We start from the raw sequence: 24,483 nt of genomic DNA, 5'->3' as shown, positions 1-24,483 counted from the left end.
AAAAAGATTCACAGTTTTACATTTAGAATATTTCAGTGATAAAAAAGAAAGGAATGTTATTTATTTTAACATGGCAAAGCCCCCACTGAGTGCGAGTTTTAAATTTATAATAACACGTTTACAACCGCACATCCAAAAAATATTAATGCTATAACCATGAAAAGTGCTACAAACAATTTTAAGTACAGAATTTAGCAAAACGCGCAAGAGCTTTTATATGTCGCACAATATTTACAAGAGGCGATAAACTCGCGTGACTTTAATGACAATTTCTTAACTTTTAATGCAAAATCTAATGGTGTGGTTCGCTTGTTGGAATAAGAAATAATTTTAACATCTCGTACAATCAAGACTAGTTATTATGTGGTAGCTGTCACGGATTTAATGAGCTTTCTGTAGCTATCCATTAGTCTAGCTCTTATACTTTGAAACTGATCAATTTTCAACTTCATTTGGATATTTTCACCGATTTCATGCTGTGTGTGTTGTGTTTATTTATCGTTTATAGTTTACTTAATGGAATGAGGAAAGCTTTGCCATTATACGAGTTTTATGGAGCGTTAGAAATGCATCTAGAATTGAGAAATAGATATGGTTTTATTTAATGCTTTGTTTATAAGCGTAAAATAATTTACAAGTGTAGTTATTTCAAAGTAATTAGGTCTGGGTAAGATTCAACTGTAGATGGAAGTTATAAAACTTCTTATTGCTAATAATACTGATAGGTAATTCCAAAGTTATGTTTAGCATCATTTGACAGTTTTATTGATGGTTTACTGTATAGATTACCACTCGCAAGCATCGAGCTGTGCTCAACGCAATGTGCGCCTCCGGAGGCGACTATTTCGTACGTAAATAGTACCGCAATATGCAAATTCATTGGGATACGAAATTAATCAACGTCGGGGCCTTCGTTAAACTTAATTAAGAAAAAGGACCAAAGTGTGTATAGTGAGTGTATGAGAAAAAAAGCGTTTCCCACGCGAATCCAGCAGATTGAGGTCCCCGCGGCGGATTACCTTAGGTATCTAGGCTGGCGATAGCAAACGGAACCTGGTAGCTTTCGCAGGCCAGTAAAGTATAACGAACGATTTCGTGTGCACGATCGAGGTCAGGGGTCAGCATTAGTACCCTGGTCCTTGCCTGCCGCGCGCGCTGTCTTGTTAGCTGGAAATGTTTTAATACAAGTGTACGCCGGGTCATCAGATGGAGTTTAAGGCGTTTGTTGCGCCGATATACATAAATATGGTGATACTGGATCTGATAGTGTGGCCACGAAGTATTTATTAAATAAGATGCGATCTAAGCGCCCGTAACAGGATTTAAGCATCGCTTTTGATTCTAAAGATGCTTTCCAATTCGCCGTTGACTATCATGCAAATCATACAGAATATAAATCAGAAAATACATTTCAACTGTCTTCGAGAGTAAACAAAAAAGTCGTAATGATATAAAACATCAATATGAAAATAAACAAACCTCAATCAAATTCAAACGACTACAAACAGGCTTTAAAAAACGATATTAACTCCGCGATGTGTATCTTCTCAATTCACTTATTCTGTGCACACTGATAAATTCTGCTATGTATCATCGTCCGCCAGACCGTGAAATCTTTTTCGATTTCAATTAAACGCAATGGCGTATTGAGAAGCTTTACGTGACACTGATTTCGTATCATGCTAACGGAACACACCAGTTTTTTGTGCAGCATAGCACTTGCGAGTTTTCTTAATTGCTTTTATCATATCGCTAGAACGAGTTAGCGTTAGAGGAACTTAATGAAAACAACATGTTCATTTTGGAACATGTTAAATTTATTCGTGCTCGTCATGTTAACGTTAGTCTCGAATATTTAATGTAAAAATGATTTATTCATATGAGTATTGTTTACAATAGCTTGTTTTGTAAATAGAAACGTACAGGCAAAACATTGTGTTGCATTTGTTTTGAAATAAACATGTTCATTTTATGCAGTTGCATTAATCATCTATAATATAAAATGAATCGCAAAATGTGTTGGTAAGCTCATAACTCAACAACGTTGGACCAATTTTACCAAATTTTTTTTTAAATAAGTTCGTTGAAGTCTGAGGATGGCTTTTACTGCGAGAAAAATTCGAATAGTTTCCGGGAAAACTCCGGGCCGGAAATTGAATAATATAATGTACCAAATCGATATTTTTTCAGTTCGATTGAAAAAAGTTAGAAAGAAATAGTGTGCGGTCTAGATATAACAAATAGGTTCACAACAAAAAGCCGCAGAATCTTGTTCCTATTCCAAAATCTTATTACAGTTGGGCACATCTGACCCCGTTGCCGGCGCCCTGAGATTATAATTAAGAGGGTCACGTGAGAACAGCGGCGCGTTCGTGACTGCGCGCGCGCTGGCGACACGCCACTCGGAACTATCGGGCACAAGGCGAGACTGTGTTCCGATTTCCTGATTATGACTGGAAAAATTGTGATTACGAATCTATCTATCTATTTAGGGGGTTCGCCTTCGAACATAGGGCTGCTGTTCAATGAAGGCTACGGCCGGATACTCGTGACACCCCCACTCGGGCGATGACGGAACGCCGCGGAGGTTTTTGTGGGTATACCTCGTCCTTTTCAGGACGGAGCAGCGCCCTTTTCAGGGCGCAGTGAGTTCCACACAACACCCTGTCCCCCGGCAGTGGTGACGGTGCGAAAAGCATTTCCTCCGCGACAGAAAAAAGGCCTCCTCTTCAACCCTCCACCGTCTTCTGTCCCTGGCCGCTCGCATTCAGTTCATTCCAGCCTGCTGCCGGATGTCGTCTGTCCACCGTTTAGGCGGTTTTCCCGTGCCGCGGGTTTTGTTGCAGGGTCTCCACTCCAGGGTCTTTCTAGCCCAGCGATCTTGGTTCATCCGTGCAATGTGTACTACGCTGTGATTACGATATTAGTATTATATGATGATTTCATCGATGACCGCCGAGTTCACATTGAAACTCCAGTGACATTTTTTTAATGAATGGACCATTGATCGATGCATGTCGCGGCGAACACACTCGTAGTATGCCTTATAGTATGCCGACGACATATTGACAACTGAATGAATACAACCTTGACATGTAGAGTCAATGAATTCAGTACAGTGAAATTCTTATGCTTAAGTATATTTTTAATTCTTAGATTGTTTAATATAATTTAGTGTATTTGAAGCTAATGAAACAATAATTTATATTCATACTAAACAATTAACGCTCCTATTATTTCGCGGAAAATGTAATATGAGAACATGTTTGATTTTATCTGGGTTTAAAATGTAGAAATAATGTAAAGTTAAAAAGTTGCACAAATGTATTGTGTTGTGGCTAACTAGTAACGGAGCTATGGAATTCGAAGCGGGCGCGTATAACAAGGTGCAACGCAATTTGTATTACAATGTTGAATTCAAGGGGTTTCTTTGGTTTTACTATCGCGCTGCGTATGAACATGAAATCAAGCCGTTATGTCCCAGAGCGATTTTAATTGACAGTTATGCTTAATTTAAGACTTTATTGCTATGTCCAAGAAATTAAATACAATGTTCGCCGGACCAGGTTATTAATTTTAAATGACAATTTAATAGCACATTGCTGTCAAAATATTTTCATAGCAAAATAAATCAATAATATTTGCTATTTTGTTTTCGAGGTCAGCCAGCGTTTAGTAACTCTAATGCAAAACAAACTTATTCAGATAAGGCTTCGCTCGTGGCGTCTGTTCCGTGGCCCGCTTTCCTTTATCTGGCGCTATAAGTCGTGTATAGGAGTCTGTTCTAAACGGTGTTCTCCCATCACGCAATCACACCTCGCGGTTGCTCGTATTTATAAAGGAGCGTTTAGAGGCGCGAGCGGTCGTGAGCGCAGGTCAGGATGGATGCCATCAGGCGTGCTTTCCATGAAGGATTTTAATTACGTCGCGGCCGGGTGAACGAACTGGCGGTGCGGGTGCGCGGGCCATTCGACAGCTCTTCCGTTAACAGGTGTCCTACTCATTGTCTATTTTTTGTGAGCGCTTTATGCGCTGAGATAGATGTTTTTCTACACTAGACGGTTAACAAATAGTGTTATGTACAAAAACCGACTTATAAGGAGATTCTAAATTGATGATCGTGATTTCACTCGACTTAAATTGACAGAATTTGGATGCTCAGAAATTCGGAAGTAAATGACTCACTTTAACTGTTTTGCATTAAGCTTTTAAAGTTTTTTACGCGATTGAGGTATTTGTGCTAATGTTTGTATAGTTGGATATTTATGAACGAAAAAAGATTTTAAGAAAAAAATATGGTAATAAGCGGATTAATTTTATTACATTTGATAGCGGGATGAGTATTCAAATCTCTGTTATGGAGACAAGGTGGGTGTGAGCTGACTCACGCAGACGGCGTGCCCAAATATTGACATGCTAATAAATAAAGCAATATTTGGCGGCCGACCGTCGACCGGTCCAAGCGCTGTTCGCAATATTAACCCAAATTCAACTCGACTTTTTTTGCATTTAAAATAAACCAACATAACACTCGAAACTTTCAATTCCGACATCATTTGTCGAAGTGTTTTTGTACGGAAATGATGTTCGCGAACATAAATCTTGTGGAAGTGGGTGTTCATAACATTATAGAGAATGAGATTCTGACTGAGTACTATGATTAATGGGGAACTACAAACTGTATATTAGGTATCTCTCCACCTGTCATTATTTTCATTAACATAATACTTATTTTAAAGTCTTCTCAATAAATTTCAATCGGTGAGGCCGTGTATCTTTGAGCTTATTTCAATTTAGTACTTATCTTCGCAAGTGAATCACTAGATGTGAAACTATAATTAGGCATGAATTATTTATCTCTGTAGTTGACTTACAAATGTTTTGTCGATAACAATGGGTATTGGCGGTCAAAGAGACACGGGAGAGTTGTAAATTAAATGGCTAAAAAACAGAGTAAAAAGTCATTTGAAGCTGAACTATGCGCGACGAAAAAAGGTATCGCGCAAAACATTTTAATTGTTTATGACGAGAAGAGAGTTAAAGGAAAACTTCAGGTTTAGTGTCATTGCCCAAATAACTAGAAGCTTTCTGTTTTATAACTAATAAATAACGGACCATCGACTGACACTTGCGAAAATCACAATTTTTACAAATATCATTATGGTCGCATGAAGCAAATTTGGATTTGGTCTATTTAAAAATGCTGCTGATCTGAGCAATAAACTAAAGTTACTTAGTAACTAGGAAGACACATAGAAAAAGTGATTGAATGAATTGGTCCAGTTTCAATTTTTTGTAAAATTTTCGGTTTGAAGGTAGGTAAACGAGAACTCTATTTCAATAAAAAATACAGTTACTTATAATATTATTTGAAACTACTATTGTTAGGGAAATCACGTAGAAAGTTAAAAAAAAAAAATAAGTTTTTGCACCATCTAGTTAATTACGAAAAAAATTTTGCGGAAGAAGGAAAAAGATAATAAGCTCTCAGTTATGAATGATTTCACACGAAACGATACTTAACGAAATGAAATATTATCAACGACACTACTGGTACCATTAACGAGATTCACTCTTTTTATTTGTGTCATACCTAGTCTAAATTCAATGGAGAACACTATTCAAAGTAAACCAATTTATCTACCGCCTGAAAGTGGCCAGAAAAAGTGAAGAACAAGAATGCTGAAAACACGAGTACCGTTGAGTTATTCGCGGTCAACGTGACAAACAAAAGCAAAACTAACGAAAACCAACATTCGCTTGTATTTTACATTAACATTAGCGTTCGCGAAAATTTGCATGATTATGTATATTTGCATGAGCTTTCTAAAAACCGTTCAGTCATAAAAGTTGAATTCGAACCAAATTGATACTTCCGAAGAGTAAATATTTGCGATGTCAATAAGCTTTGACTCATCCATAAACGTGATATACCATCGCGTCCTAGATAACGAAAACTGTTTGGGAAGATTTACCTACATTAGCTCGCACTTGAAGCAGAATGAAACACCGTGTGAGCTTAAATGGGGAGCGTGGCTGTAAAGCGTTTTATGCTCTATAATACGTTGCAAGTGGAGCGAGTTACAACGCCGAGCAACGTGCTCAAATTGATTACGGACGATACACGCGAATCGTCTAATAAAATCGCTAATGGAACGGTACCGGTAGCGTGCGTCGCATAACGGCGCCGGCGCGGGCCGCTCCCACGGCCGACGCATTATGCAACCTGCGCGGGCGACGACGATCACAATGCGAGCTATCAATCGCGGTCGCGATCTCGAAAATCAGTCGTAAGGGTCCTCGCACACTGCAGACTTTTTTTATAGGACTATAATTTGATCGTGATAGCTAGCGGTGAACATTGTTTTTATATATGATTAATTAATTAAGCTTTAGGGAACGTAAGTCAAGTGTTGAGTCCAAACACTTCTTAAGTTTTTGCTATGCTCATAAACTCATAATGTAATGTATGTTAATAAAGAGAGACCTTAAATACATTTTCGATACTTCTGTTGTTTGTAGATAAATTGAAATAAGGACGTTTTTTACCATTCCTAATCCTAATTAAAGCATTTGTAATGTAAAGTCAATGAAACTTATCGAGATCCAATCAATATCATGTACGCATTTGTGTATCGTTATACTGACCAAGAGTTCGTTCAAATATTGGCCAATTGAAAGTCTGCAGTCTGCGGGGAGTCTAAGATGCCAGATGCACCGCGCCACCTCGCGGGGACCCCACCGATGCAGCGCTCATCACGCAACCATAGATCGTGCCCAGTCATTACCCCTATCGTGCAATTAACAATTAAAAATACGTACTCTTAATTTGTCGTTATTAGCGAAAATGAACAAAAAATGTATATTTTCATTCAATTAATGACTCTTAAAGCGGATGTTGTTGGCAAGGGGGACAGCCCAATGTTCAATTATGTGGAAATAATAGGAGTCGGAACCTTTATAATGAAAACCAACAAACAGATAATAGTCAAGTGGTTTTTTTATAAAAACCATCAGGGCGAAAATTTATGGATCATTTGATCGATTCCTTCACTAAGTATCAAAAGTCCTCGTACACAGCCCTCAAATGCTATTCGGCATACGAATGAACAAGCTGTAAGAAAAGTAAATGTTGATTAAATTTACATGAAATTATCCTCATAATACGATCATTGGAACCGTTTCTCACATACATAATCAATACTGGTGTGAAAATAAGGTGAGCACACCACGTCTCAAATAGAAGCACGTCTTAATAAATTCTGTCACAACAACCATCATAAATTGAAGAAGGAAACACATTGTTCCAATGCGAAATATTTTGCGGAGATTTTCTAGTAAAAAGAAACACATAGGTTTTTTCGCATTAGCTCTAATTCGTTTTGTGGGTAGGAAAATAGTATTCGGTCAGCCCTCTAATTTTGATGCCGGTCGTGATTTTCCAAAAGTGAGTGAGCACGAAAAGTAACGTCTATTAAACGATCAGTGAACTTGGCTTTGAAAGATATTAGAGGATCGGAAGATCTATAGAAGCGTCGTCGGCGGCACACTGCGTTCTGGAGCACGTTTCAGTAGCCAGATTTTTGTTGCGGCAGGCACGCGCGTGACCGCAGCCCGAAACGCACGATCCGCAAATTATACAGGAACTCTAAATGCGCTTCTCGAATTGCTTGCGGTGGCTCTCGCAGTTTTACACCCCGCACTTCTATTACAGAGAATCAGTGTGTGACCCAAATACGGCCCACGTTCCGCACCTATTTGGTGTGGCATGAATGAGGAATGTCATTTACAGAGCGCGCCGCTATGTTATACCGCAATGGATATGCGTCCACATGCGGTCGCATGCCGCCGCCTTTCCTTCATTTTATTTACCTTCCGAGTTGGTTTGCAATCATCTCCGCGGCACGCAAACAATGCCCATGATTTCATCTGACGGTCGTATATTCTAACATCCGTGCCGAGCCTTACCGAGAACGTGTAAGCCGCCACCGAACAGTCGCTCGTATCACAGCATTAAATTACGACCTGTGGACTTGTGTTTGTACTTAACCACTATGCTCTTGACAAATGCTGTGATTTCCATACATTAGGCCTTATCTTATTTATTTATTACGGAACATTTAGATTACCTGCATTTAGAAACTAAACTTATACGAGCATCGACTAAATCGTTCTATTTGCGTAGAGTTCTATTAATAAACGGCACTTAGGTGTATAAATTACAATCCCCTGTCTGCATATTTTACATCCCAATGAGGTTATTAAGTACATGTACTGGATCATCGTAAATCTCAGCAAAGAAAGTGGGTTTGAGTTTATCCGCCAGGCTATTGTTGTTAAAACTTTTATGCATTTATGGGTCGTAAAGAAGCCTTTTCAATAACATTCAGGTGTCCGTCCAATTTAGAGCAGTGTGCCAAATGAATAAAATATTGGCATTCCTGCGATTGAGTCGTGACGATTAGCAGTGGCGCGCGTGTTGAGGACGGTCAAGAGCGGTAACGAGTGCGCTTTACATAGATCCAATGCAAATTGAGTAGCGATTTGCGCGCGCATAAATCAGAGCTCGCTAACGCTCTGGCACCCGCATTTCGTCAATTAACGTCAACCATATTGTGCCGCGATAAAAGCATGCATCGTTGCGCTTGATTTATTCACAACTGTGCAGATAGCCGATGCCGATAGCGGCCGTGTTTCCCATTGCACTGCATCTATTAAACTGGACGTAGACAGAGACAAGTAAAAGTTTCAAGAATGAACATTCGCGTAAGACCCGAGGGGCATTCGCGTTAACTAGAAAGTGAATTACAAGCCAGGAATAATTTGTCCGGAGCAGTTTGAGTAGCAGTAGCAGGATTAAATTACAGGGATGTTCTTGGAGAGATACACGTAGTCACGGCCATTCCTCGCGTTGGATCATTATTATTTGTCTAGTAGTAATGAATAGAATTCCCAGTCCTACGCAGGAAGCCGCCGCTTTAAATTATAGGACGTATGGTGTCACGAGGAGTGTGTCCTGTCATTGAGTTATGAAGTTATTTAAGGATTAAACATAATAACTATAGATATGGAAGCGTTTAAGCCTCATCGCGATTGGGCGGAACCAATGTTCTACATCAAGTTAGCGGTCGCTACGATTATCTATGTTTATCCTTGCGGCTCGAGAAGCGCATGTTTATCATGATGTTTCCGATTAATTTTCGCCGTACATTATTATTAACGATCGCCATATATGAGAAGCTCGCGGCCGGGGAATATCGGGCGGAAATAGGAACGTCGTGAGATCGGCAGGGCGATCTGCGATGTGATCGCTGGCTGGAAGCATCGACAATACGCAATTAATGAAGCGTCCGGACTGTCTCGTCTTGCGTAACGAGCCGCGACTGGCACTTCTTATCGCTTAATGAGAGCTCTGGCGGAGTATTGTCGCAGGAGGCGTGCGCCGCGCTGTGGGACATTCTAGCAGCAGCTGGCTCATCAACATCAATCTTGCTGCTGCTATTCCTACATCCAGTCCCGTTATTCCGCTCCATACTCAGTTATCTTTTTGGTTCTGTATTTAGAAATTGAATCCCACGAGAAGATTTAGGTACAATTTTTTCAAAGGAACATCAGTAGTGATTTCTTATCGATTTCTAACATTTTACAGGGTCGCCAAGACAAACAATGGTAGTCACATCTTCCGCCTCCCATAAAAGCCAGCATTAAAGCCATTTGAACAGTATCTTAAAAATATTAGCTGAAAATGTCCTCCTAACTCGATTTATGATTCGTGATAGCGTCAAGCACTGTCTGCAGTTAGTTCTATTGCACCGACTCGCGTTGGGTGTCCTTAATGTGCTATTTATTGGTCTTGAAGGTATCTAGATCGAAATCCTAACTGTGTTGGAATTTTCAACCGACCAGTTATTAGTCAACGCTATTGATTTAATACGATGGAATTATATTTATTGGCTCTCTGAGAATTTATGTAAACTGTTGATTTATATGAAAATTCATTTTGGCGTTAGATAGAATCGTTTGTTGACTATTATATGTATTATGTAATTTACTGGTACTGTTAATCCAGTTTCAATTTAAACATTTAGGTAAGCTTTTTCATCTGGCATGCCATAGCAGTCACGAGTGGTAAATTTCAGAAATACGAGCATGTATTGTTACGTTGCATGCACGTATCCCGCTATCTCCGCTCGGTTCCTGGCTACCCGGCAGTGGGAGCCGGGACTCCGGGAGGTGTTGCCCGGGTCGTGTGTCGGGGGCCGAGCTATCTAATCGGGCGTCGCCTCGCCGCCGGTGGGCGGCGATCGGGATAACGCGCCTGCGCCCGCCACCGCCGCGCCCACACGCCAATTATGTGGGAAGAGGTTACGATTGCTCGCCCGATATCGCTAACGCAAACGGACCCACATACAGCGCGATCGCCAGCATTAATCGCTAAACTATTGCCAATGCAACTCCAATTAATGCCGCCGGAGAACCCTGATATTCTAATTGTCCGCCAACGGAGACGTGTTAGATCTCCGATGCACATCATGACCCTGATAAGCATCGGCATCTTTGACTTACGGGACTCGAATCACCGCTGCGCATACACATTGCTCAACTAACCAAAAATGCGTGGCACAGATACAAATGTTTATGTTATCTATGACTGATTATTCTGAGCACAGCCGCCGCGCGAGGGGATCGAGGAAGAGAGAAGCTTCGTTTAATCTCTGGCCGCAATTATTTTGATAAAGACATAACGTTGATTGCATCATAGATAAGATTTTCAGAAGTGTAAGTGGGGTGTACATAATTGAGGCGAGGAGCGATGGTATCGGCGCGGACTCATCAGGGAGCACTCCCGTCTCATCGATGGCGGAGTCAGCGGCCGAGCGACGTAATTATAATAAATACGGTTCACATGCGAACAGGAACCGCCGGGCGCGTCTGCAAGGTGCACGCCACCGCATTCTTGCAATTACGTAACACCTCGCCTGATCGCACTGATTATGAACGGCACGTCTTAAAAACAACTCCAGGAAAAGGACGTACCGTTAGAAAAAGCTTCTTTTGTTAGAGCGTCTTTTGTTTTTGTTCAAATTTCCTCACCGTTTCGTGTATCTACCCTGATTGCAGTTTTAATAAGTCACGGGTCATTAATTTTACAATGCTTTTGAGAACTATTGTTTTAGCGATCTAGGTTTCACGCTTTTATTTAGAATATTTTATAACTTAAAGAATGGTTTAATTTTGTGTGTAGGTATTTAAAACCTTTATAGCCTTTTATAACTTTTAGAGACCATTGATAGAGACTTATTGATGGGTTATTCCGTATTCGACCCATGATAACTCAACCCATTTCTTCACTCATCCCAAATTAGTATTCCTAGCTCAACCCATTACAGAATTTCGTTATTCTACCCAAATGCATTCCTCACTCAACCCAAAGTAAATATACCAAAAACAAGTATGGATAGCAAAACAACGTTTACTATTTGTCCAGAAATTTAATTATGATAAATACATACTAGTACATTTATTTTTATTTAAAAAAAAACATCACCTACATGTTTGATAAAATATACAAACATACATATGGGAAAACTTGCACTTTCAACAAACCGTTGTTAAAGGTAAAAGTGTGAGTTATTATCTTATTAACTGTTATCTATGCAAATGAGTAACCGATACCGCTTGCCAAGCGGCTTGTCCATCCATTGTTCACCCTTAAACCGGTTTTAATTGTTTTGACAATGTTGCGAATCGGCCCTTATCAGTTTACCCCTAACTGACGTACGAAGTGCACCTATCTCGTGTTTAAAATGCATAACAATCGTGATGGTGACTTGTGTTATGTGGATACGCAACGAGGCCGTAAATTTTAAATGTACCTATATTTTGTCTTGTAAAAGTTTATAAATGATAGCTATTACATTGATGATTAAGTACCTATAGTAAAGATTTTATTTTTATTTTAATGTAAATTAACAAATTAATAGTCTACAATGATTCCTTATTCGAAGTTGTTACATAAAGTCCATGTTGTTATAATAATATACAGCTGGAGTTAATGGTTCCTCTTTAATCTGTGATTTTTATTATAAGATTTTTAAAATGTGCCTATATTTTGTTTTGTTAGAAAATGTTTAAAAATGTTGATTAACTTAAATATATCGAAGCTTTTATTCTATTTTAAGGTAATTAAGAAACTTTGGTCAAATCATACCGCTCAAAACTTATACCGCGGGATTAGCTGTCCGTCCACATGAATACTTTTATTAAGATTTATAGTGGATTTATAGTAGATTTATATTAGATTCAAATTATGTAAGTTATGGTTCCTCTTTAATCTGTGATTTTTATTATAAGATTTTAAAAAAATGTATCTACTTTTTGTTTTGTTATGAAAAGTTATAGTTCTAATTGCATGTAGTCATTATTTTATTTGTGTCTTTTTGTGAAAAACGTTTTTCAAATATATTATTGTATCAGAACTCCTGTAGTTTTATTTAATAGCACGATCTTAACACAAAAATTAACGGAGCTTAAATTTCTAAAAAATATATTTTTATTCTGACCGTACATAAAAATCTTATATTTTTAAGTGGTTTTAAAATGGGTTGAGCTAGGAATGTTTTTGGGGTGAATAAGGAACATAAAATTAAAAATTAGTTGTGGGTAGAGTAAGGAACAAAATTGGGTTGAGTAAGGAAAATAATGAGTGGGTTGAGTTTGTCGTGGGTCGAATACGGAATAACCCTTATTGATCAAACGTAATACAATAATTTATTCAAACTATGACACTCATTTTCATTAAGATCGTTTACGATGCGCTTAAATAGTAGGCAGAACTTTTGTTTTAAAGATTATAATGCCATGTAAAACCTGTAATTGTGATGGCAACCAGTTAGATTTATAGCATCATCGTCAATCACGGTAACACGAACACGTCCGATCATGTAAAATAGGTCAATTAGTTGACTAAGTTATAAGTCGGTAATGAAAAGGTAGTGACTTGCAGTCTGTAATCTCAAGGTATAATGGGTGTGAGATTGGTATGAAGGGAATACATAACATTTAAAGCAACAGCCGCGTCTAGGCGCCAAGATCTCGACTCAACTGTCTCAACTTCCATCTTGTACTAATACAAGCAAGCATTAACTCGACCCTCATTATAAAGAAATAAACTCATAATTTAACGTAATTGGACGTCGCGTTCTTTTCTGTTGTAATGCAGTTAAATGAATATTACGAATGTAAACAAAAAATTACGCTCATTGCAACTAGACTCGCCATCAAAACTTCGTTAGCCGCGGCGGCAAAGAGACCCGAGGCGGTACGAATATAAAAAGCAATTGTAAAGAATATGCCCTTGAAAAATAAAAAGCGTTTCGTCTTTAGTTACCCGAGGAAAGTGAACACAGTAATGACAGAAGGGCGGTTCGGTGTTATTACAGTAATGTCAGGTTGCTTCGTCTTCGTTCGCGAGCGTTACATAGCATTTCTCCTGAGCGTCAGTGAAACTAAAAAATAACACAAATAACCGGCTTGCCACAAACTCTATTAGATTTCCAACTTACTTTTTGCAGAGGTTGTCATCGCCCAACTCTATCTCGATGCGGACGTGAGAAAATTGTTAATCTTATTTTGTAATGCAGTTTGCATTGGCAAATGATGAAGCGGCTTTTGAATTGAAATATGATTTTTGTTGACGTCATTGTTCATTATAAGTAGCCGACAGGATTAGCATCATTTTATTAGATAGAATGCTGTGATTGCCGCATTTCGGCACGTACATAAACACAGCGCGAACATAATGAAGATATCAGATAAATGTTTAACACTGTAAATAATGGAGATGTGCTATAATGATTAGCACTTGTGCACATTAGCGATGACTTGCATCGTTGTCGCCGCGATGTAGAAAGGAAGAGTCAGCGTCGGAGCTCAGTTGTGACAGGGAAAGCGCCGCGCCATATCACGAAAGGGAACTTCGAATCCACACTATCAACTTCACTACCGTTCACCTCATTCGATCTTAGATAGGATCGTACACAGGAACTAGTAAGGGCACTTTCTTCACGGCGTGTTTTTTCATGGCTCGCTAAAGACGGATGGATAGCTTGATTAGCAATCGTGTGCTAGCGGTTCAGTTTACTCAGCTACATAGTAGTCGTTTGCGAGGGAAGCGTCGGGTCCCAGTCATACCAGCGGGCCCCGCGGCCTGATCGGATTTCCCGTTTGCGATTATTGCCTTTCTTTATTTCGCGGGGCGGTTCGTTACCGGCGGTATCGGTGTGTAACGGTGCTCTGTGGGCACAGGCATTTGCATGGTGAGCCCATTACGGCGACCGGCGGGTGGAAGTTATTAAAATACGTTTAAGATCGTACCGCATTTGGTGGGGGCGATAAAGAGTAGACATTGCGGAGTCGTGAGCTAGCTCCGAGGTTTATTGCGTTCGGGATGCGATCGGGCTTTGCGGGCGAGGCCGATGCTAACGTAAACAAAGAGGATTGAGGTGTTCCGAGGGAGACAGCGCAGGCCGCCCGCCTGACGGGCCGCGCTATATCTCGTTAGCGCGCATTGTTGCGACGACGACACCGACACCGGCCTCGTTCCGACCCGCCACGATCCGTGTTAATGCGTCGTCTCTATTAAACCGATTCATCCGCAAATGCAATGCAGAAAGTGAAACAAGGTTAATTCCATAAGCGTACGTATGGAGAATTTATTCAAGAAATGCAGTTGCACATATGGTAACAGTTCAAGGACATAAGGTTAGAAAGTGGGACTATGAAAGGCAGTGGTCCGGTAGTGACACGAGCGCAATCGCGTGACAAGTCCGCCGCGAACATTATCATTCCGCGTACGACGCTAAACCACTTATTCGGCTCGTGGTGACCGTTATCCGGCGCACGCACGCTGCCTGCATCAATGGCATATTTTTCCTCGGCGAAACTCCGCACACATTTACCATTCAAGTTTAACCCGGTCAGTGTAGCGCTTTGTTTACATGAATGTTGCGATGTTTGACTGTGCATTTTTGAGTCATGAAAAAGGAAATTCTCTTTCTTTGGCATAACGACACTTTATGAACGATTGAAAAATTATAAGCTAAACATGTTACGCAACTGTACAGCGTCATGCATAATTCATTTCGCTTCAATGTCCGATGCGGGGCGATGTCCCCATGTCAAGTACTTATCCCTTCATTCCGTAATATCGCAAGACATTTCAATCTAAAATTGCAATACAAACACGTGTTAAGTCGTGTGTAAGCTTCAGCGCGGCCGTTTGCCCGACATCTAATCCCTCGCGCTGGGCGTGAACTTATAAGCATCCGGCGCTGCCTCCGATCTAGATAGAGCGTGCGTGTCTGAGCTCAATAATGAAGCCGATCTATAAGCGAACTTAAACTATTACGTCTATAAACAAACAGCATCAGTTAATTGAATAGGCTTCAAACCTACGCGTCTGTGCTAACTTACAAATAACAATATGTTAATCAAGTGGACATGTATAATGAGAAGCACAAGTTAACTATTTAGAGCATTAGATCAAAAGCAGGATGCGCATTTCTGGGTCGTAAATTCGCGAGCGGCAGAGATGCATAAATTGTAGAATTATTGTTGGCAGAATGGACTAGTAAATTGAGTGGACGTGAGTTATAAGTGTGTATTTGTTGCAGGTGCTCGTACAGTCCGACATCACTCACGGGCAGGCGTCGACAAGGTAATTATAACGTAGCGGCATTATTATCACGATACAGTTCGACAGTGTTAATTCCGTGTCGATGACTCGCGGCCCTCTATCAATTACGGCGGATACAAAACACTTTCGACTTTAATTAAATCAATAAGCGTTCTTTGAATATTTTCGCCTTCACTGGCCAGTCAATGGTGGAACGCGAACGGTATCACATGGAACGTCTATGTAATTGCCGTAGACCGTGAGACGATGGGAATGAATACCATTATGGTCAAATATTATTGTGTGTAAAGCACAAACATAATGATGGACAAACAGTTTTACTCAATTGTGTTGATCCCTAATCAATATAAATGTGATCTCATTATGATATTTATTAGAGGGAATTCAAAATTAAATATCATAAGGGGTGTTTGGTAAATTGCGGTTCATTATAATAATACCAAAGTTAAAGTGGTTCTTGGACTTATTATTATAGCATTGATCTTGTTATTCCCAGTAAAATTGAAAATAAATGCATACATTATTTCACTTAAATGTCTTAATGAGACCTTAACGAGCTTTTGAATTAAGTTCATAAAATTTTAATGTCGAAAATAAATGGGTTACTCCGTATTAATATCGGGAAAGTTCGGTCAATTTAAAAACTTGGAGCGCTAATAAAGCAATAAAGCGTTTTTGCTTTTGCGGTGTGTGAGCTGTGAGCGTCTTAAAGTCTCCGTCAATAACCACAATATCGCTCCTAATTGCATTTCTGCAACGGGACTTATAATGAGTTGGCACTACGTCGATCCGATTTATACATACAATTTACTGATATTATTTTTCTGGAACTAATCGGGTTACAGATAAAAAAATTACCGGTAGTTGTACCTAAAATATGTTAGTTACAAGATTGGTGTTTTACTATGTAAGGCATAGACGTGCGAGGCATTGATCTGCTCTTATTATAATCATATGTAAGTATCAAGATACTTGCAGGTGTAAGAAGTATTTTTCGCAGTTTTTTTGGGTCCGTGGCCGAGTCCCCCTGTGTTCGACGCACCCGTGGTCGACGCCCCCGATCAGATAGAAGCAATTTTTAATCAAATGTACAGTCAGTCACAAATATATTTATAAACGAATAAATATTTATACTGATCGTACAAATAAATGTTTAATATTATTTTACCATAATGATACCTAAAAATATAATAGGTTTTATTTTAACCTATCATATTTTATCATAGGTTTTATTTACCTATATTTACATGTTAATCGTTTTACCTAATCAAAATAATTGTAACAATCAGTCTTTAAAATAACTCTACTCTCTCTACATTTAACTAACTACAAATAAAAGTTTTAATTATAAAAGTTTTAAGTATTTTTAACAAAAATTAAATACATCATTTTAAATAACGTCAAACATGCATGGTTTTCGTTGACTGTACTTAGTGCAAAAGCCGAAAAAAATATGATATTAAATTTATTTAAATCGGGGGCTTCAACCACGGGTGCGTCGAATACTGGGGGACTCGGCCACGGACCCGTTTTTTTGCTAATAGTGGGATATTTAAGCTTACTCAATATTTTACTAAAACGATGACTTATTCTTAGACACTCATGCTATCATAATGGCTGAATAAAGTAAAATTAAAAACAGGCATTTTATCTGAGAAATAAATTTGACTTAAGCCGATTTAACTGACAGATGTTTTGACTGCTTTCAGCAGAACCCAGCAAAAGCTCACAATAATTATAAATAACATGATACCTATCATATAAAAAGCTATGTGGTTCTGAAAGAATATCGAATGGCTTTAGCGTTTATTAAAAAGTCCGAAGCGCAAGCGTACGAAGTCGTCGTTCCTACGCGTGGATCCCGTTTTACCCCCTTAGGGATAGAGTTTCGGAAATCTTTAATCTTAGTGAGTAGTGTGAGCACCTACGTTCTAAAAGGAACACCCATGCCCATGAGACTCCTAGCAGTTGTAGTTTCCGAGAATTCGTTATAAGTGAGTCAGTGACCTTTCGCTTTGATAGATTCTGATATAGATGAAGGTGTCAAATTGCCAATAGATTCCATTCATCAATCTCAATAAGAACACCATAACACGTAATGACTTTCGGGATACAATATCTGTGTAATTAACGTCGTGTTAAAACCTGTCGCGGACGTGTTAACATCGAACGTCTTTTAACCGGGCACCATCTGTGTGTCACTTTATTTAGGGCATTCGCGTACGGGATGTGCGCTCGTTAACATCGAAAGTATACCACATACATCCGCGAGTGTATCATGTGTGGGGTTGACAAACCTGTCGGTCGCGCCAGTTTCTTAAACTGGTTGTTGCAAACTAGCCTTTTAATTAGCCGGCCTTTGATAAACGCGACGCCCCCCATAGCCTGATATTAACAATTGTGTAGCATGAATGCGGTTAAGGGGGCATGCAAAATGTCAGATGAGTAAATGAAAAAAAGATAAAGATATAATGAACTGACCTACATCAAGGCTCTACGTTAATTAAAGCTTGTAAAAATGTGTAATGGAACAACCATTTTTTTTTTTCAAATTAGCTAGCTGATAGCTGAATGTGGGTGAGAGTTAAAAATACAAAATGTAGTACTTGTTGCAAGTAAATTATAAAAACCCTAATTTGTCAAATGTCAAATGTAAGCAATATTGAAAAAAATCCCGTAAAAGTTTTGAGTTTTTTGTACAAGGAAAATTATGAGATGTACGACTTTTAACGACGGCTTACAAATTGCACAAATAAAAAAGAACGTATTTTAAGTGTAACCAGACACGGGCAATATGTCAATGTACAAGTATTTTGCAGCCTACCCTTAACACGTGTGCAGTTGGAGGGTTATTCCGTATTCGACCCATGACAACTCAACCCATTTCTTCACTCATCCCAAATTAGTGTTCCTTTTTTTTTTTTTTTTTTTTTTTTTTAATTAGTGTTCCTAGCTCAACCCATTACATAATTTCGTTATTCTACCCAAATGCATTCCTTACTCAACCCAAAGTGAATATACCAAAAATAAGTATGGATAGCAAAATAAAGTTTACTGTTTTTTCAGAAATTTAATAATGATAAATACATACTAGTATGTACATTGATTTATAATAAAAAAAAAAAAAAAACATCACCTACATGAAAAAATGATAGATATGAATATGTTGATTAACTGAAATATATCAAAGATTTTATTTTATTTTAAGGTAAATACATAAACAAATTAAGAGGCTGAAAACTTTTACCGCGGGATTAGCTATCCACACGAATACTTTTATTATTTTTCTTTTGTCATCTCATACTGCTTGAAAAAAAAAGATAAAATACATTGTATTATTTGAAATATTTGTACATTCATGAACAAGTGTCTAGGGAAAAAATTATACGCCATCGCTTGGTTATACTGATTTAATAAAAAATCACAGTCGTTTGATTTATAGTAGATTTATAGTGGATTTATAGTAGATTCTAATTAGTCATTATTTGATTTGTGTCCTTTTGTGAAAAACGTTTTTCAAATTTATTATTGTATCAGAATTCCTGCAGTTTTATTTAATAGAACGATCTTAACACAAAAGTTAATAAGCTTAAATTTCTAAAAAAATATATTTTTATTCTGACCGTACATAAAAATCTTATATTTTTTAAGTGGTTTTAAAATGGGTTGAGCTAGGAATGTTTTTGGGGTGAATAAGGAACATAAAATTAAAAATTTGTTGTGGGTAGAGTAAGGAACAAAATTGGGTAGAGTAAGGAAAAAATAATGAGTGGGTTGAGTTGTCGTGGGTCGAATACGGAATAACCCATAAAAGCTCGAGCCTTAGTTTCTTGCGAGTAATGTTGGTATCAGTGGAATCAAACCCGGCCATACAAAGGGTTAATTTATCTTTGTAAATGTTATGAGCATACATGTTTCATTTCTCATGATGACACGCATTATTAAGTAGCGTTAAACGCCTTCGGGTAAACGATGTTGCATGCGCGTAATTGGTCATTCAAATAAAGCGTTAAAATGATTACGAAAAATCCATAATAACCAGTCCACCACACAGAGATCTCAAATTGCTATAATGACTTTATTGTAGTATGATAAACACACAGCTTCTGCACAGGACCTCGGCGAGGAACAATAAAAATAGCCTTCCGAAGAACTTCGTAGTTACGTCCAGAGTAATATTTATCACCCCAACTAAATGACAAAGTGGCACGCAACCGTGAGCCTGGGAACAACGCCCATAGCGGCTTCCTAATGTTTTATGATTATCTGCTTCTATTGAACGACACGTAGTGGCATGTCTTCAATGGCACTTAATATTTTATAGGCAAACTTAAACAGCTCGAAATTTATGACCATGAAAAAGGAACGGCCATTGAAAGACAAAACGATAGCACAGCGCGAAAAGGCATAAAATATGCATAATGGGATAAGAAATGTAGAGAATTCGAACACTCGCCCGTAAAACGCTGTTGTGATTGCGTTTTTCAGCGATTCGAGTTAGCACCGCAAGTGTCGATAGATGGTGATCGCGTGCTGACGAGACGCAGAGGCACTCAATACGAGCACTCGTCATGCCATCCGTACATTTTAACGAGAGCGAGATCAGCAACTCCGATATCGACACTCTAATGAAAACCCCGCTGAATAATGCATTAATACCAGCGTTAAATCGTGAGCACTTACAATCGACGCGGCGACGAAAATATACTAGATGCAAATTTAAGTCAACACCGACACCGATAAGCTTTCGGAGGCGATCCGAGAAATGCAAACGTCCAAGCACGGCCGGCTCGAAATTAATCCCGTTTAGTCCCAACGCGGCGCTTGGGTGTCAATGTGGAAAATGGTGCCCATATATCAATGCTTTATCGAAAGATGAAATATTTCCTTCACTCGTTCGGGTCATGCGACTCGATATCGAGTGATTTATGCGACGGCCGGGGCACGGGTCGTTAATAAATAATAGAGAAAATGAAAAATAAATAAGACGTCGATAGGCAGTCAACACCCTTCGAGTTGGTGTCGGGAATGGACTTCCGTGAGGTTTCGTTTGTGGAGCACCATGACATTTGACGGTAGGGATGATAGGTAGGACGGTAGGATGACGTGTGGTGGCACCATTGGCAGCGGGCTGCAGCGGTGCTAGCCGGGTGGACGTGCGGCGTGCGCTCGTGCCGCATATCACGCGCGACCCGCGCTCACCTTCCCTATTGAAATGTCAGTGTGCGGACCGGTGACGAGACAATCGTAAAATACAATGTTAAGGTCACATCATGACTTCAATAAACAATCCTTAACACGGGAAACGTGACGTCGTCGCCGGTGTAAGCGGGACCCCCTGAAAGTGTGCCAACCATGTACTAAGTCAGCGAAACGTCGTGATCACCTATTCGATTCCGCTCTGTCCGTGTTCTCTTCGATGAGTTGTTATCTTTTTAAAATTTTGTTTATTAGTAGGTACAGTTAAGAAAATAATATAGAGATAATATTATGTTGTGTTTAATTAACATCAAGTACTCATGCAATTGTATTCTCATAGAGATAATTTACGAAAGCAAATTATAAGCAAGTTCAGACTGCATTATAATTATTGTAAAATAAATGAGTAACATTGTTGTAGTGTCCGACCGAATGTTCGGTTTCGGTTTCGTTTTCGGTTCAGTTTCGGTAAAAACACGAGTTTCGGTTTAGTTTCGTTTTCGGCGGCAAACTTGCCGAAACTACGACCGAAACCGAATGTGCATTACGATCATAGTTTATACTTAATTTATAGTATTATACAATGTGTCCGGGCATGTAGTGATCAAACTTTAAGGGCGTGATCTATGGACAATTTTATCGATGAAAATACTTCAGGGGCTTGACCCATTTCTCAAAAAATTACAAGGCTTTAAGTTTTTAATTTTTAGAATTCACCTCTTCCTTCAAAAACAAGTGACTGCGTGGGCACCTTAACACTAATGAGCAAATATTTTATGTCATGCGATAGCTGATAAAATGATCTATTAGTAAAGTAAAACACAGACACAAGTTTCATACATTTTAAGAGAGTAGGAATGGATTTAAGTTTCTACTTAAAAACATGACTTTTTTAACTTCTTTTTCAGTTATTTTCCAACACAAGAAAAACCAGGTCGTTAAAGTATGTTTTATTTGTATTGTATTATTAGTATTTGAGCTATTCTACAAAACGAATGCAAATTTATTAGTCTACGTCTATTACTTTCGAAGCTATTGTTGAACAAAGATACCCCTTCCCAGCCGGTTCCATAGCGCGGCTAGTCATGTAGTCGGAGTAGGTTGTGCGATTCTTTCAGGCAGTGCATTTTCGCATTTCTTTATTTTTCCCTCAAAATATGAGCCTTGTAAGGAAGTTTCGGTTTCGGTTTCGGTTTCGGCCGAAAGAGACACCGTTGCCGAAATTCGTTTTCGGTTTCGGTTTCGCTCGTAAAACTAGTTTCGGTCGGACACTACATTGTTGTATTTAATTAACCAAGCAAAGTAATTTAATGAACATTCAGTAGAATCACGTTTTCTCTCAACGATTGTAAACACAGTACACGAATACAATGCATTGCAACGTTAAGTAAAACCACGCAAAGGTCAGGAGTTAAGGCGGGACAGGGCAAGATGCCTGACTGGTCACATTGCACTACCGTTCCCGCGTTCCACATACGGGAAAGTACATGCGAACGCAGTACCATTGGGGTCGTCGAAGATGGTCGTCGCCTGCCATGCACATAAACGGTTGCATTTCACTTTAATCGAACCGCTTACATGTACGCGTCCGCGCGGCCATTTAAATCAATGAAACACTTGGATCACATCCAAAACGGAATCGAAGTAAACATGAACCTGCAAGAATTAAAGAACCGATAGAAATCTGTACCCATCCCAGAATAACTTATCATAGCAATTTGTATGTCATCAGGACACGGGGCGAGCGCTAGCGTAGCGGGGTTTTACTTTCTTATGGTGGCCTCAAGAAACTAGTTAAGAGAAAGTAGGATTAGTATCTCTAATACATTTATCGTTATATAACACAATCGAAAGGGCAATTTGTGGGGGATCGCAGCGTGGAAAACTGCTGAAAGGACATTGTCAGAAACCGCCTAAAAAACCGCCCAAAAACATTAACCCATCATAATTATTTTCTATTTTTTTTAATACATTAAGCACCCTTTCATTCTAATGGACACTTAAGCATTGAAAAATTAAATAAATAAGTCTTTTAACGTTTATTCTATAATACTATTACAACTTCCGGACGTTTTGGTGCGTGGCATGGTCTAAAACCTATCAAGTTCCATAATTTTTGCCGATAAAATCTGTACGAGGCATTACCGTACTTTATTGCTGGGAGTCCATGTATAGTGATGTTCCTGCGGCCATCATAGACAATAAAATATCGATTTTGAAAATAAAATAAATCGATTAAACTGCTTTGAAGACTAGATTTGCGTTAAAAGCTAAAAAGATATTGACAGTTTGACACTATTACAAGAAGATATCTAAAGTGTCCAACTGGTCGAAGGTCGTAAATAAAATAAAAATAATTAGGACCATAAACTGATATTCATGGTATCATAACTGTAAAAGTGTCAGAATCCGATGTTGAATCCAATGCCAGTTGAAGTGTGAGAAACATATATTTTTTTTTTTTATGTGACAGGAGGCAAATGAGCAGACGGATCACCTGATATCAACCTAGTATAGTTGCCAGTCTCTCATAATCTATGCCAATGAGGGTTTTCGCGATTGAAAAATCCGCCAGATGGCAATACGTAGACGTGAGGTCCAAATGCTGCATGATTGGTTATTTTTGACATGACATTGACAGATATCCACCAATCATGCAGCATTTGGACCTCGCGTCTACGTATTGCCATCTCGCGGATTTTTCAATCGCGAAAACCCTCATTCATAGCACATGTATAATAATAGACCAAATGAACTTTTATAGATTGTGAAAGAGAAGATAAAGATTTTATTATTTTATTAAAATCTTGCCACGAGGTAGTTTTTCAGTAGAAACCAGGATTGGATAATCGCTACAGGCAAGTATCAGAACATTTTATAAATATTTTTAATCGATTATATCCATGTGAATCGTTTTAATAAATTGTCATTTTACTTTTTCAATTAAAACTTTTTCAATCCCTAGTCTTGTCAAACTGTCATAATGTCAACAAATTATAAATGTCACGTCAGTTGACTCAATTTCAGTCTTCTGTGCGTTTATTGTATTTTTATTTCAATGAAATAGTGCTAAAGGGTTAGTACTAAAACTGAAAGCCTTTTTTCAGAAAGAAAACCAATGTGGTGCCCTTATTATTCATGCTGTTTGAAAGTTACAAGTCAGTGATACAGAGTTGCCGACATTATAACTCCGTAGTGATACCATACCAAAGAAGAAGTTTTCCTAAACACTTGTGTTGTTTTTATATGTGATCGAATAAAAAGGATTAATTCTACTGCTCAAATGGAATAACTTATCCCAAGAGACCGAATATAAAAAAAACCTCTCCATAGAAATTATCACCATCACGAGGATGTGAATTTTTTTGAGAATTTGATATTGGTCCTGTAAGAAAAGTAGTTGTATTTCAGTAGTAGAATCAACCCTTCTTGTTTCATCAGCAAGAGTAACTATAAAAACGCCCTGTAGGTAGGTATTATTAAGCTGAAGAGTTTGTTTAGTGTCAAAGACTGTCACACAGTGTAACTTAAATTGGCATATTATGATAATGAACATAAAAACTTAAATAAATATTTATGTTAATATT

General features: G+C 38.6%; 2 protein-coding genes across 4 annotated transcripts in view; one reads left to right on the top strand and one right to left on the bottom strand.

Moving 5' to 3' along the window:
* LOC135076870 (autophagy-related protein 16-1) overlaps nucleotides 1–24,483 on the bottom strand; it is a 190,936-nt gene that overhangs the window by 104,271 nt on the left and 62,182 nt on the right. The gene's annotated exons all lie outside the window — the stretch shown is intronic.
* Nucleotides 1–24,483, top strand: part of LOC135076869 (uncharacterized) — a 67,766-nt gene that overhangs the window by 3,306 nt on the left and 39,977 nt on the right. The window contains exon 2 of one of the 2 annotated variants that reach the window (XM_063971343.1): nucleotides 15,675–15,718. The exons of the other annotated variant lie outside the window; for it this stretch is intronic. The gene's annotated coding sequence lies outside the window, so the exon portion shown is untranslated. The remainder of the gene's footprint in view (nucleotides 1–15,674; nucleotides 15,719–24,483) is intronic. 2 annotated transcript variants of the gene reach the window in all.

Source organism: Ostrinia nubilalis, chromosome 12 (genome assembly GCF_963855985.1).
Source record: "Ostrinia nubilalis chromosome 12, ilOstNubi1.1, whole genome shotgun sequence".
In the NCBI taxonomy this organism is placed as follows: Eukaryota; Metazoa; Arthropoda; class Insecta; order Lepidoptera; family Crambidae; genus Ostrinia; species Ostrinia nubilalis.
Note: the sequence above shows the minus strand (reverse complement) of the source record. Positions and strands in the feature narration are given on the sequence as shown.